General features: G+C 40.0%; 1 protein-coding gene across 4 annotated transcripts in view; it reads right to left on the reverse strand.

Moving 5' to 3' along the window:
* The window catches only part of LOC132819161 (calcium uptake protein 3, mitochondrial-like), a 175,062-nt gene that overhangs the window by 17,836 nt on the left and 145,007 nt on the right, over positions 1-12,219 (reverse strand). The gene's annotated exons all lie outside the window — the stretch shown is intronic.

Consider the following 12,219-nt stretch of genomic DNA (forward strand, 5'->3'; position numbering starts at 1 on the left):
TAAAAACTACTTGGAAACTACTATCAAGCTCTAGGTCAATTTCAATCAAACAAAGCAACGACTACAGTGAGCAAATATCCCACACTTATATATGAACCAGTTAACGCTTCACAATCACAAGCATGTACAGTATAACCTGCAGGAATTTTAAAGTATTTTCTAAGAAAAGTTTGCTTTTGCTGTTAAAATCAAATGTGATTAGATTTGCAGATATAATAATGGATTAAATGAAACTTCTCACAAATTTGACTGAAGCATCTAATATTTATCAAGATTTTCTGGAATTTCAAGGTATTTGTCTCGAAAGTGGATCTCCAATAACCTTTCTTGAGACAGATGGTAAAGTACATTGTTTAGAACTGGAGTATTATATTATATTGGGTACAATATAGGTAATGACTTGCTGAGGTTGTGTACCATAAATTGAGTTCCAGAGTCATGTCAATTTTTTAAAAGGTATGCACGGTACTCCAATTTACCTGACTTTCAGTTAAATGTTCATGGAAAGTATGGAACAGTTTTCTAATGCAACAAAAATTGTTCTTTATTATAAGCAATTAGACAACTGTTACAGATAAATAGATGTAAACCGTTGGCATATAACACTACTAACTAAAACCTTTATAAACTGTTCCCCTCACACACAAATAGCGAAAGTTGATTATCACCAGAGGTAGAAACAACTGGAAAGTCAGTTCAGTGGCATTTGCTTCCCGATCTGAAGATGATCTTTCTTCAGACATCCAGACCCTTAGTGTTCTTTTTTCTTTCTCTAGAAGCTTCCACTGGTTTGCAAGAAATTCCGAGTGACTGATTTGCTTGCAATATCAGTCTGGCTTATCAATTCAAAAGTCACAGCTCCTGCTCAGACTGTGTCTGTAACCCATTTCCAATTCCAACCTGCTCAGTTAATTGAACACCAATCAGCTTCACTTATAAACAATTCCTCAGCTCCTGATCATTTATACATTGCAGGAACCCACAGCCACAAAAGCAGAGGTCACAATAGGTATCAAATGCCTTCCTGTGAAATTATGCAGTCATTTTGGTAAATCCCTGTTTTCAAAAACAATTCATTCTCTTTGCTGTCCACAGTTTTTAAAGAAATATAAAAAAATTCATTACATATCCATCTAGATTTTGGGATCAAAGTTGTTATTCATTACACTTACCAATGAATTTCTGCAGGGTTTTGAACAGCATTTAAATTTGTTTCAGTTAATCATGTTCAAGACATCAACTTCTTCTTGCAGTCCACAGAGCAGAACAGCATTCCTTCCACAGGCATGAATTTCAGGCCAAACAGACACTTGCCGCAGCAAGAGCACAGGAAGCAGTCAGGTGTAGCATGACAACTGTATTTCCCATATGTAACATGCTGGGCCTCAGGATCAATGACATTGTGACAACACTGGCACACTGCAGCATGAAGCTTCACATAGCAAGGTTTGCAGACAGGTTCGTCATTCACCATAACATAGATTTCTCTGGCAAGGACACAATTACACTCAAAACAGCAGAAATGCTTCAAGTGCCAATACTGGCCTTCATTGCTGAATATTAACTCATCACAGCCAGCACAATGTGATTTCTCAGTGTGACAGTAGTGACGTCCACAGTATAGTTTTCCTTTCTTCCAAAAGTAGATCATATCCCCATGCAGTTCACTACAGATGCTGCAGACAAAACAAGCAGGATTCCACTGCTTGTCATAACCAGCCCACTCTGCATATACAGCTGGGTGTCCCTCCTTCATGCTCAATTTACAATGGAAGCATGCATATTTTGTTACTGATTGTACAGCCACTGATCTAACAGCAACGGTAGTACGGTCTTTACAGAGCTTTTCGGCCATCAGATAGTCAAAGTTATGTGACTCACTATAGAGGGACCTGGGATCTAAGAGATTTGAGCAGGCAATTGTGTCTTTTCAACAAACAAATTGAAGACATCTTAAAGAAGTACATGTAGTCTAAAAGAGAAAGTGTAAATTGAAATATCCAATTCAATTAAAATCACATGCCAAAGCAAAAGATGACAAAATATACATTTTAAAAAGTGTGAACAATAGTTAAAATGAGAAGGAAAATGTCTAAAATTAAATTTTCTGTGGTTGTCTGGCAGTAATTAAAAATTCACTTCAACTTGAATGATGATTTTTTTTGACTTGGTGTTTTAGCAGGTACTAACTATTCATACATATTTTAATATGATTTATTTTATAATTTGGGTTTTGAACTAGTGACATATGAACTTTGGCCTGTGTCTGTGAGGGGGTTTAATGATTAATTTGTCAGTACTTCTTGAGCCATTTAGAAAACAACTGCATGAGTCAGAGAGTCATAGAGATGTACAGCATAGAAACAGACCCATCGATCCAACTAGTCTATGCTGACCAGATATCTCAAACCAATCTAGTCCTACATGCCAGCATCTGGCCCATATCTCTCTAAACCCTTCCTATTCATATACCCATGCAGATGCCTTTTAAATGTTCCAATTGTACTAGCCTCCAGCAGTTTATTCCATACACATACCACCCTCTGCGTGAAAATGTTTCCCCTTAGGTCTCTTTTATATATTTCTCCTCTCACCGTAAACCTGTGCCGTCTAGTTCTAGACTCCCCCATCCCAAGGAAAAGACTTTGTCTATTTATCCTATCCATGTAGCTCATGATTTTATAAACCTCCATAAGTTCACCCCTCAGCCTCCGATGCTCCAGAGGAAACAACCCTAACCTATTCAACCTCTCCCTATAGCTCAAATCCTCTAACCATGGCAACATCCTTGTAAATATTTTCTGAACCTCTTCAAGTTTCACAACATCTTTCCAATAGGTAGGAAACCAAAATTGCACACAATATTCCAACAATGGCCGAACCAATGTCATGTACAGCCACAACATGACCTTCCAACTCCTACATTCAATACTCTGACTAATAAAGGATACCAAACGCCGCCTTCACTATCCTATCCACCCGCGACTCCACTTTCAAGGATCTATGAACCTGCACTCCAACGTCTCTTTGTTCAGCAACACTCCCTCTTACCTTACCATTAAGTGTGTAATTCCTGCTAAGATTTGCTTTCCCAAAATGCAACACCTCACATTTATCTAAATTAAACTCATCTGCCACTGGCCTATCTGATCAAGATCCTGTTGTAATCTGAGGTAACCTTCTTCGCTGTCCACTACACCTCCAATTTTGGTGACATCTGCAAACTTACTAACTTATACCTCTTTTGCTCACATCCACTATTAGTGAGGACTTTTTCATATTATGTACGTTTTACAAGCATACGGGGGAAAAATTAGGTTGTTTTCATTTAGAAGAATTAGGAATTTATTAATTTAAGGGAGAAACCTAGTAAAGCTTTTTATTTATTATATTTCACAGAAGTCCTGTTTGGAGTTATATGTAATAAAACAATTCCTCCTGGAGAAAGGAGATAATTCAAAACAATTATGAAATAGGTTACCTTAGTATAAGGATTTCAGTTTGAAAGTTCCAAACAGAAGATTTTTTTTAGAACACTCTAGGTGATAATATGATACTGAAAATGTTTAAGCTCAGTTGTGAGAGTATGCAAGGAATGGGCTATCAAACTCCCAACCTGTAACTGAAGCTAACAACTAAACCAAAAGATGTGACTGAGAAGGGAACATTCTCATTGCTGTTCAAATATTGCAAAGTGGTAGTGTTGGGATAGATGGGTTTGTATATACTGTATATTGAAATTTTTTGAGTTGTGTTTTATGTAAATAGTTTGATTTATTTAATTGCATTTGCATAATGAACTTCTGCCTTATTGTTAAAATCAAATTTACAGCATTGCATGCTTATGTTTCAGTGAAAGTCCACCTTACTGAAGAAAAACAAGACAAAGAAAGAACTACCAAGCTATACTTCAGTCTTCAATTTGACTTGTCCAGTGAATAACATGAATTGATCAAGGGGAGGCTCATTCAGGGTTTGAATTTAATAGATTTAAGAGGGAATTTCAAAAATATGTAAGTAATATATACGTGCTGGTTCTGGACATAAAATGGCATTGTGGTAATGTCTGTTGAAAGAAACTTGAAGATGGCTTTAAATGTTAAGAGTTAACTATAATTAGAAGATATGGGAGTGAAATATTTGAAGTTTTTATGTAAAGCTAAGTGGAGGATAATAGAAAGGTACACGGAGTTAAGAAAACCCAAAATGCAAAGGGAGGAAGAACAGAATCAGAGTCAAAGGAAAATGAAGGAAAATACAAAAAAGGATGGAAAGGAAGGAGAGAAAGGGGAAAAAAAAAGTGGTGGCTAAAGAAAACCAAGGGAAAAGAAAAAGAAATGATTAAAACTTAAACTCCAAAAAGATACTGAACGTGGACAACATTTGTTGTTACAACAAAAGTTAACAGTAAAGGAAGAAAGAGGTGGTAAAAGTGGATGATTCTCATTCCAAGAGATTTAATTTTGCGAAGAATTTGTGGAGGATGAAAAGGTATTTTACCTAATTTACGAAGATAGCCGGACAGATGAAGTGACCTAAAGATGTTTGGACATTAATGTTACAGAATGTTTTAACAGCTACAATTATGGCTGTGCCTGCCAGTTTGCAGAAGAATAATCTGCAGAGTACAGAGCAGTAGGAAAAAAAGCAGTACTCAATGCTTATTAAGTTGCCAGTGAAGCTTATCAATGAAAATTTAGGACTACTAAGAAAAAATCCTAATCAACCATTTTAGAATTGTTAGAGAAAAAAATTAGGTTCAGCTGTCAACAAATAGCTGTGCTCTGTGGAGCTGTCATGACAAAGGCCTCATAAGACAGTCAAAAGCCTTTTGGACCTCCAGAGAGGGAGGTGGTGTCTATCTTTCTGCAGTTTAAAAAATACCTAAAGCTTAAAGAACGCCAATTTATTTCCCCTCACCAGTTTCTGTAAGCTTTCAACCAATAATTCAGAGACCTTATAAGTTGTAAACCAAGTGACTCTGTGCTTCCTGCAGCAAGTGAAAGTGCATGGAGATGAGAGATAGAGGAGGAGCAAGCAAAAGGATCATCTCAGTGAATCCTGTGTACAAGGACCTTTGAACTGCCTTCCCACTCTTTCCCTCCACTAATATGCATGTCTTTTTTGTCCATCTGTGCCTGTGTGTTGGAGGAGTGTTACAAGGGATTAGAGATTTAACTAGTAGTTACTTGGTTATCAGTAGCTAGAATCTATTTATTTGTAATAAATCATAATTCCTGATAAGTCCAGAAACCTGGTCCATGCTTTCTGTTAATCCAGGTCTAACAGGACAGGTAAATTGAAGAATTTTACATACTTTTATGAAAATGTATTTGTACTTCACAGGTGGAGACTGCAAGCCACTCACAAATAAACAAAGTTGGAACATTGCCATGTTGAAACAAACATCAATTGCACAATAAACTATACAAAATAGCAGAATCCAATGCATTGTAAAATAGCAGACATATGAGCTGACCATTGCACAGCTCCCAGCCTTGACGGTCAGTGCACACCCTTAAAAAGCTGGCACATAGAATGAACAATATAGAGGCTCTATATACAGAGGCTGCTCTTTCATCAATTGGTTGTAGAGTACAAGGTCTTATACTCCACAACCACCTGATGAAGGAGCAGCACTCCGAAAGCTAGTGCTTCCAAACAAACCCGTTGGGAACTTTAACTTAGTGTTCTGTGATTTTCAATGATGTGGTCAGGCTATGTTGACTTTACTCTCACTGGAGGAGAAAGTGAGGTCTGCAGATGCTGGAGATCAGAGCTGAAAATGTGTTGCTGAAAAAGCGCAGCAGGTCAGGCAGCATCCAGGGAACAGGAGATTCAACGTTTCGGGCATTAGGAATGAGGAAAGTGTGCCCAGCAGGCTAAGATAAAAGGTAGGGAGGAGGGACTTGGGGGAGGGGCGTTGGGGATGTGATAGGTGGAAGGAGGTCAAGGTGAGGGTGATAGGCTGGAGTGGGTTGGGGGCGGAGAGGTCAGGAAGAAGATTGCAGGTTAGGAAGGCAGTGCTGAGTTTGAGGGATTTGACTGAGACAAGGTGGGCGGAAGGGAAATGAGGAAACTGGAGAAATCTGAGTTCATTCCTTGTGGTTTGAGGGTTCCTAGGCGGAAGATGAGGTGCTCTTCCTCCAACCGTTGTGTTGTAATGGTCTGGCGATGGAGGAGTCTAAGGATCATCTATTGCATCCGTTGCACCCGATGTGGCCTCCTCTATATTGGGGAGACAGGCTGCCTACTTGCGGAACGTTTCAGAGAACACCTCTGGGACACCCGGACCAACCAACCCAACCACCCCGTGGCTCAACACTTTAACTCCCCCTCCCATTCCACCAAGGACATGCAGGTCCTTGGACTCCTCCATCGCCAGACCATAACAACATGACGGTTGGAGGAAGAGCGCATCATCTTCCGCCTAGGAACCCTCCAACCACAAGGGATGAACTCAGATTTCTCCAGTTTCCTCATTTCCCCTCCGCCCACCTTGTCTCAGTCAAATCCCTCAAACTCAGCACTGCCTTCCTAACCTGCAATCTTCTTCCTGATCTCTCCGCCCCCACCCCACTCCGGCCTATCACCCTCACCTTGACCTCCTTCCACCTATCACATCTCCATCACCCCTCCCCCAAGTCCCTCCTCCCTACCTTTTATCTTAGCCTGCTGGACACACGTTCCTCATTCCTGAAGAAGGGCTTAAGCCCGAAACGTCGAATCTCTTGTTCCCTGGATGCTGCCTGACCTGCTGTGCTTTTTCAGCGACACATTTTCAGCTTTACTCTCACTCACAAGATGAGGGTAAATGTGGAATGATGTGTGCAGGCCAAATCTTAGGCACATTCATTGCACATGTTTAGCCTCTATATTGCCCATGTTCAAGCACAATATCTTAGCTGCATTCCTCAGCATGATGTTTACTGCATTCCTGACATTTGAGGCTATCTGCAGTCAGAGTTGGCGGCTTGAAAAATGAGCAATGTTTGGCCATTACAACTACTTTCAGCCTCAGGGTATCTCAAAGGCACTGCTCATCTTTCAGATAGGTATTACTTAATGAGGTCTGACAGTGAAAGCTATGCTACAGAGACACCACAAGTGTAAGTAACTGTATAGTTACAGTAGTGAATGTCTAAGTTTTCTTTATGCTCTTCATCTTGTTGCGCCCAAGAGTGTTGGGGTGGAGGAAGTGTGCTTCGTAGTTGGCTCCATTGCTTGGGAAGTGAACACCTGGTGCAATTCAGCCTACGGGGGCCAGTTTAGCTGACCGCATCCTGCCTAGCTGTAGGTTCATGCTCCTTAGCTTGAATTAAAACATAGAACAGTACAAAAGAGAAACAGGCCCTTCAGTCCACCGTGTCTGCACCGATCATGATGTCACAGTCTAATTCTGTCTGCCTGCACATGTTCCATATTCCTCTATTCCCTCTTAGTTTACGTATCTGGCTAAATGTCTCTTAAACATTGCTGACTCATTTGCTTCTAACACCTCGCTGGCAGTGTGTTTAAAGCACCTACCACCAGTGCCACAAAGGTTGTGCTGCACATCACCTTTAAGCTTTCCCCCTTCACCTTAAACCTTGCCCACAACACCTCCCACCTCTCACACCCCCAAGTATTTGGCATTTCCACACAGAAAAAAAAGTCTATCCACCCTATCCATGTCTTTAGTAATTTTACATACTTCTATCGAATAGCCCCTCAGCCCAGTGAAAACAACTCAAGTTTGTCCAACCTCTCCTCATAGCTAATGGACTCCAATCTAGTCAACATTCTAGTTATTTTATTTTGCACTCTATCCAAAGCTGAAGCTATTAATTTTTATTCTTACAACAAACTTCACACTTCCACACATTATGCTCCATCTGTCATCTTATTGCCTACTCACTTAACCTGTCTAAATCTCTTGGCAGCCTTTTGTATCCTCCTCATAGCTTACATTCTGACCTAGCTTTTCACTGTCAGCAAATTTAGACAGACAGAGTGTAATGTATCTCAGTCATTTAGATCATAAATAGTTGAGGCCCCATCACTGATCATGTGACAAAGTCACACTTTTCCAACACGACACTTTTTAACATGCGACAAAGTCTGCCAACTTGAAAAATGTCCCATTTATTGCTACTCTCTGCTTCCTGACTGTTAACTGCTGTATTACTCCCAATAGCAGTTATTACTGCTGTCTCACTGCACCAGGGACCTTCGATTCCAGCCTTGGGCAACTGTGTGTGGAATTCGCACATTCTCGATGTGGCTGTGTGGGTTTCCTCCATGTACTCTGGTTTTCGCCCACAGTCCAAAGATATGTAGATTACGTGGACTGGCCATACTAAAAATTGCTCCATAATGCAGGTTAGGTGGGTTAACCATGGTAGAAACCCCATGCAAGATCACAGGGCTGGGATGGGTGTGTGGTGTGTGTTTTTGGTATGAGTGGTGTACATGTGGAATCGATGGCCTCCTCCTGCACTGAAGGAATTCTATAATTCTCCTTCATCAGGTGGTTGTGATGAAGGAGCGGCACTCCGAAAGCTAGTGTGCTTCCAATTAAACCTGTTGGACTATAACCTGGTGTTGTGAGATTTTTAACTTTGTACCCCAGTCCAACACCAGCATCTCCAAATTACAATTCTCCATAAGTCATTATCTTGCTTATTACGTTGTCTGGAAATCCAGATACACATCGGATTCCCCTAATCCACCTTACTAGTTTGACCTCAGAAAATCTCTTACAAGTTTATTAAATTTATGAAATACAATTACCCTTCTGTAAAATCATATTGCCATTGTTTGATCATATAATGGTTTTCTAAATGCATTGTTAAAACTTCCTTAAATAATAGATTCTTGATGATTGACGTCATAATTGGCTTCCAGTTTCCATTCTCCCATTTTTCTTAAATACTTTGATTTTCTAACTTCCAATCTGTTGATGTCGTTCCAGAATCTAACGATGCTCTTCTAATCCCCACCAGAAGGCCTCATTTTACTTTCACTGGTATTTAAGCAGTCCTCTTCCACTGGTTCTCTCTCACGACCAGGCACTCAATTTCAGATCAACGGACGTGGCAGCAGGAAGGGCGGGCAATAAGAAATAGGAACTGGAGTAGGCCATTCGGTCCCTCAAACTTGCTTCACTACTACCATCTATTCTCCTCAGCTCATGACCCGTTTCCCATCAATTTCCATCCTGGACACACTGATCTAGGGCTTGCATCCCTGGCTGATCCTGGGCTTGTGGGTGAACACTGCTGGCAAACATTAATCAATGATGATTGTCAGCAAGTTGTGCCAAAGTCTAATTTAAGACAGAGTAAACCAAACAGATAACCCTACAATTGGATAACTACTATTTTCACCCCAAACGATAGTTTCTAGAAGATTCCCCACCATGTTACAACTGCAATTCTCCAGTCTTCGAGCACCTCCCCAGTCTAGGGAAGATAAAGGTTATAGCTAGTGCCTCTGTAATTTCGATTCTCACTTTCTTCAATTTCATTTGATGTATCTCATCCAATCCCGGAGCCTTGTCCGCTTTAACTATCAATAACCTATCAATTTAATGAATAACCTTATGTGACAGAACTTCCTCAAAGTTTTCATTTAATTCCTCAGCGATGCCTCGAGTTCATGTATAAATCCTCTATTTGGTCCTTAAACAGTCCTACTTCTCGTTTTACTACTGATGTGTGTTTAAAATACTTTGAGATTCCCCTAAATGTCCGCCACAAATCTTTTCTTAATCTCAGTTTGCTTCCTCAATGTTTTTTCACCTTCTCCTAATACTGTTGGTTTATTTTATACCCCACCCTGTCATAAGAACACTTCTTAATCTTAATTACTATCTCCTTTTTCATCCAAGAGCTCTGGAATGGTTTGCCCTCTCTTTCCCTTTTGAAGGAATATTTCTTAACTATACCCTACCATCTCCTGTTTGAAAATAGCTCGTTGTGTAATTTCCTGTCAACCCTTTGTTTTAGTCTATCTGGCCCAGCTCTCATCTTGCCCCAATATAGTTAGCTCTCCAAAATGAATTATTCTTACCCCAAATCCTATTGTCCTTTGTTATCACCAATTAAACCTTATGATACAATGATCACTGTCTGCTAAGTGTTCTTGTACTGACACTTTATCTACATTGCCTACATCACTTCCATGAACTAGATCTAACAGTGCACCATTTTTGAGTTGAACTGGACACCCACTGATACAAGAAACTTTCCTGACCATAATTTAAGAACATTTGGCATTGGCACAGTGGTAGCATAAAGGATGCACAATCTACATTTAGGAAGTTAAAGTAATCAATTATCATCATTCTGTAATGTTTGCATTTTTCTCTAATTTCCTATAGAATTGCTCCTCATTGTACTTCCAACTAATTGACGGTCTGTAGAGTATACCAAGCAACATAATTTTATTGTCTATTCATTCCTGGGATGTGTGTCACTGACTGGGCCAATATTGTCCATCCTGGTTGTCCTTGAAAAGGTGACGATGGCCTTCTTCAGCTGCTACAGTCCATTTACTGTAGGTAGATCCACAATGCCTTTAGGGAGGGAATTTCAGAATTTTGACATGACACAAAGGCAATATATTTTCAAGTCAGGCTTGGAAAGGAGTTGCGCCCTTCTTGTTCTTTAGATCTAGTCAGATTGATTTGATCCTTAAATCTTCTAGGCCATCCTCTTCCTTCAGGATTGCAATGCTTGACTTAACCAATATCAACATCTATCCTCCTTTCCTTCCTTCAGCCAGGTCTGTTATCACCACATCATAATTTCACATGGTAATCTGTGCATGTGATGCCTTAATCTTATTTACAATACTTCATGCATTCACATAGATGTGCAGAAACTCCGATTTAGACTTTATTTCTTTCTCCTTTACTCTGACTTCATCTATTGAGTTTCTATTCTCTATGTTACTACTTTCAGGCTCTGTAAGTATTTTGTGTGCTCAAGTATTCTTCCTCAATACTCCTTCTTGGTTCCCACACCCTACCAAGTCAGTTTAAAGTAACACTAGCAATATACCCCACAAGAAACTTAGACAAGGCTCTGTTCAGATGCCATCTTTCCCACAACTATTTCCAGAAATCTAAAGCCCTTCTACCTCCATTATGTTTCCTACCATGCATTAATCTGCCTAATTCCTCTATTTCTGTACTCTTTTGCATATGGAGACCAATCCAGAGATTACCGCATTTGAGCCTTTCTTGTTAATTTCCAACCTAGCTTCCTAAATTCTAATTGAAGTACTTCTCCCTTCCTATTCAAGTCATTGGTACCAATGTGAACTATGATTTCTGGCAATTCATCATTCCTCAGAGTAATGTTGTGCAACTGCTATGTGACACCAAAGAGTAAAGAATGAAGAAGAATGAAGAACAAAGAACAATAAAGCACATAATCGAGCCATTTGAGCTTCCAAGCCTGCACTGACGTTTTACTCTTTCATACTAAAATAGTCTTCACTTACAGGATCCATATCCCTCTCTTCCCTTCCTACTCATGTATTTGTCCAGGTGCTTCTTGAATGCTGCTATTGCGTTTGCTTCCACAATCTCCTCTGGTTGCACATTCCAGGCACTCACTAATCTTTAAATCTCTTTTAAACTTTTCCCCTCTCATCCTTGTACTTGTGCACCCTAGTAATTGAGCCCTCCACTCTGGGAAAAAGCCTCATACTTTCCACTCTATCCATGCCACTCTCAATCTTATAAAACTTCTATCAGGTCACCCACTCAACTTCCTACATTTCAGTGAAAATAAACCCAGTTCTATCCAACCTTTCTTCATACCTAAAATCCCTCATACCAGTCAATATTCTAGTAAACCTTTTCTGTACCCTCTCCAAAGCCTCAATATCCTTCTGGTAGTGTGGTGACCAGAACAATATTCCAATATTCCAAATGTGGCCTAAGTAAATTTCCATAAAATTGCAGCATAACTTGCCTACCCGAATCCCCTTCCAAAAGGAGGCAATAGGCCTTGTTTACTACTTTATCTAGATGCACTGCCACCTTCAGCGATCTATGGACTTGCACATTCAGATCCCTCAGCATCATTGACCCTGTCACTAAGGAGGCAACGTAACATCCTACAGTCATGTCTAAACCACATAAACATCTGTCTGTTCTTATAACTAATGGTATCACTATTGGTCTTTCTTTCTTCTCCCTCCCCTCCTACATAACCATGTTATTTG

This window comes from Hemiscyllium ocellatum, chromosome 1 (assembly GCF_020745735.1).
Source record: "Hemiscyllium ocellatum isolate sHemOce1 chromosome 1, sHemOce1.pat.X.cur, whole genome shotgun sequence".
Classification (NCBI taxonomy): Eukaryota; Metazoa; Chordata; class Chondrichthyes; order Orectolobiformes; family Hemiscylliidae; genus Hemiscyllium; species Hemiscyllium ocellatum.